The following is a 3,071-nucleotide window of genomic DNA, read 5'->3' as shown; positions in this document are numbered from 1 at the left end:
AATAAGAGCCCTTCATTTTCATTTCTTTTTTAATGATTTGATTCAAAAAGAAGTTAAAGTGTAAAGTGTGGGAGATAAGGGCTAGAGTTCAACTCTCAAGGAGGGAACTTCACACACATATACACTCACCATATCTCATATAGAGTTCTACTTGGAATATTGATTTACACGATTTAAAGTGTTTTTATATGCTGACGGAGCTACTATTTGATATTAGCAGGGGATAAATTTTTCATAAACATATGCTTGTACACACACACACACATAGGTAAAATTCCTTGAAATCTCCTAAACTTTACTAGTTATACTTACACTCCCTGAACTTTAATTTTAGCCAATTTAATACATAAACTTTGGTACTCTAACAAATAGACCCCCCTAAACTTTCATACAATTGCAAAAAGAGTCCTTCATTTTCATTTCTTTTTTAATGATTTGGTGCAAAAAGAAGTTAAAGTGGCGGGGAAAAATAGGTAAGGAGGTCTTATTGCTACTATATCAAAGTTTATATACTAAATTGGCAAACTAAAAAGTTAACGGGTCTATTTGCCTCAATATCGAAGTTTATGTACTATAAAATAAAATAAAATTCATGAGTTATATATTTTTTGTAAGAAAACTCAAAAAGATATAATATCTATCATTTTTTTTAACTGTTAAGATTTTTTTTTAATTGTTTCTTACATGATGAATAAACCGGTTTAAGATGTGTTTTTTTTTTTTTTTCATATTCAAATTTCCACGTATAAATAAAAAAATTATTAGTAGTTACATTGATGATGATGATGTCTCAGATGATGAGGATGATTATTCTCCTCCATGCACTCTTTAACACACAGATTCAAACACACGGCATGGTTGAATTTGATGATGAAGAAGTGTGTTAGATCTGGGTTTGATGATGAAGAAGTGTGTTAGTTAAATTTTAATTCTATTAGTTTTTAATTCTGTTTTTATTATTTTTTTTATTTAGTTAAAATTAATAAATTAATTTTTTTTAATTTAAATGCTGAACTGGTATTTTTTATTATTATTTTAATGATCACGTCAAGTGAACAGTGTATACCGTTTGCCAGTTGTGCAATTTCTGTCTCTGATGTAACGTCAGGGACGAAAACGAGAGGCGTTTTTTCAGGATAGGGACTAAAATCAGTGAAAAAAAAAAAGTTAGGGACCACAGTGGGAATCGCGTAAAAATGTAGGAACTAAAATGGGTTTTTCGTAAAAAAAATAAGATATAAGGCTAGCATACCGTCATTATTCTCAATCCAACCAGTGATTCCACTATAAGATAAATCAAGACTTCGTAACTCTTTGAAAGTCTCAAATAGAGAAACGTTTAGAAACCATGTTTTAGAAAAAGGATCCTTTAATTTCCTAAGTTGTAAAGAGAGAAGTGGGTCACGGGACCAGTGGTAGAGTCGCAGGTGACTCGCTTTCAATGACAACAATCACTCTCATGGTCATCAACCCATGAAGGGAGAAGATAATCTGTGACATTGGGGCCGGACCTCACAAACTCCTTTATTTCTAACAGACCCACCCTCTCTTCGTCAAAGCAGCCTCTGTACCCATGCAGTTGAACCAGAACTATCAAACCCCACAATAAGCTCTTCATCAAGGACCCTCCCATTGTGAAAAAAATGCAGTAATGGTAGTACTCCTCTGTTCGTTGCAAGACCAGGTGTATACAAATTAGGTGAATCAATTTGGTCAAGTGAAATGTGGAAAAAAGGAATATATAGTAAATTTTATCATGTCGGTAGTGGAAAAGAGGCGAACCTTTATTATGTCCTGTGGCCGCTGGTATAGGTGGCAACCTCAGAAATTCTACTTTCTCTTTCATTTTAGTCCAATTCACTCCTAATTAACCTCAGAAATCCAATCAATGTCGGAAATATATTATGGGGAGTAAGCTGTAAAGGTGGTACTTTGGAGAATTGCAAGTCAAGTCGATGGCAGGGAAGAAAATTACACTAATTCAAGGCATCCTGTTGGAGCATTTTGGTCCAATTTACTCTCAGGTAATTTAGTTGGCATTCAGACAGCATTTGATTCTGTTCTACAAGTTGTTCATGTCGTTTAAATGAATTAATTAAAAAAAGGTTGATAATTTTTTTTTTTTTTTTTGAGAATCAGAAGAAGTGAGAGTTTAATGTGGTAAATAATTCTAAAGTGAGTTTATCCTAGCTGAGAAACTACCTAAATGAACTCACGCTTCATACACAAACGGGAAGGGTGACTAAGGGGGAGCACTACGGAATTAGTAGGGGCACATTTCATGTATTTTGCCATTAAGCCGGAATTTCTTGTGATCAAGCAAGAGTTACAAGTAGTTTGAATTAGTTTTCAGCATAGTATATATAAGGGTGTAGACTAAGGGCCCGTTTGGATTGAGGGGAGAAAGGAGGAAGAGTGGAGGGGAGTAGAGTAGTGTAGTGTTGGCTGAAAATAAGTTAATTTTGGACCAAATTTACTGTGCTTTACTCTACTCTTCCTCTCTCCTCTTCAATCCAAACGGACCATAAATGATACCATAAATGATTCCTACACATAATCTAAAAGACAGCCCAAAGAGTTTTATTAATTTACTAAGAAGATTAGTTAAAGAGGTTCACAAATGCTAAAATGAGCTATCAACCTGTGGAACGTAACAACATGTGAATTGATCAACGACAGTAATGAGCTATCAACCTATTTAGCACAAAGTTAAAAATGTTGTTCCCAAATTGACCCTTAATTAGCTTTAAAGTACTTAAAAGAATTATGATAGTAATATCTAGTGTGATCATCCGCATCAACAATGCACTAGAACGTACCGTAATATTTACGTAGAAATGGCACCATTCCACAGCCAGTGAGTAGTGACCATTGGTCACAGTTCAAACAAAAAAATGATATCGTGATACTTAATGTACACGACATCATTTCACATATACCTGTTAAAGTTCACGATGCATGTGACAACATTTTATAATTGTATTAATGAAGCATAGTTAAACAATGCCTTTTCACTTATAGCTGTTAGACCGTAAAAAAATTGTAATAAAATCTGTTTAGGCAATTATGAG

This window comes from Castanea sativa, chromosome 5, assembly GCF_040712315.1.
Source record: "Castanea sativa cultivar Marrone di Chiusa Pesio chromosome 5, ASM4071231v1".
Lineage (NCBI taxonomy): Eukaryota > Viridiplantae > Streptophyta > Magnoliopsida > Fagales > Fagaceae > Castanea > Castanea sativa.
The sequence above is the reverse complement of the archived record's forward strand: the minus strand, read 5'-3'. Positions refer to the sequence as shown.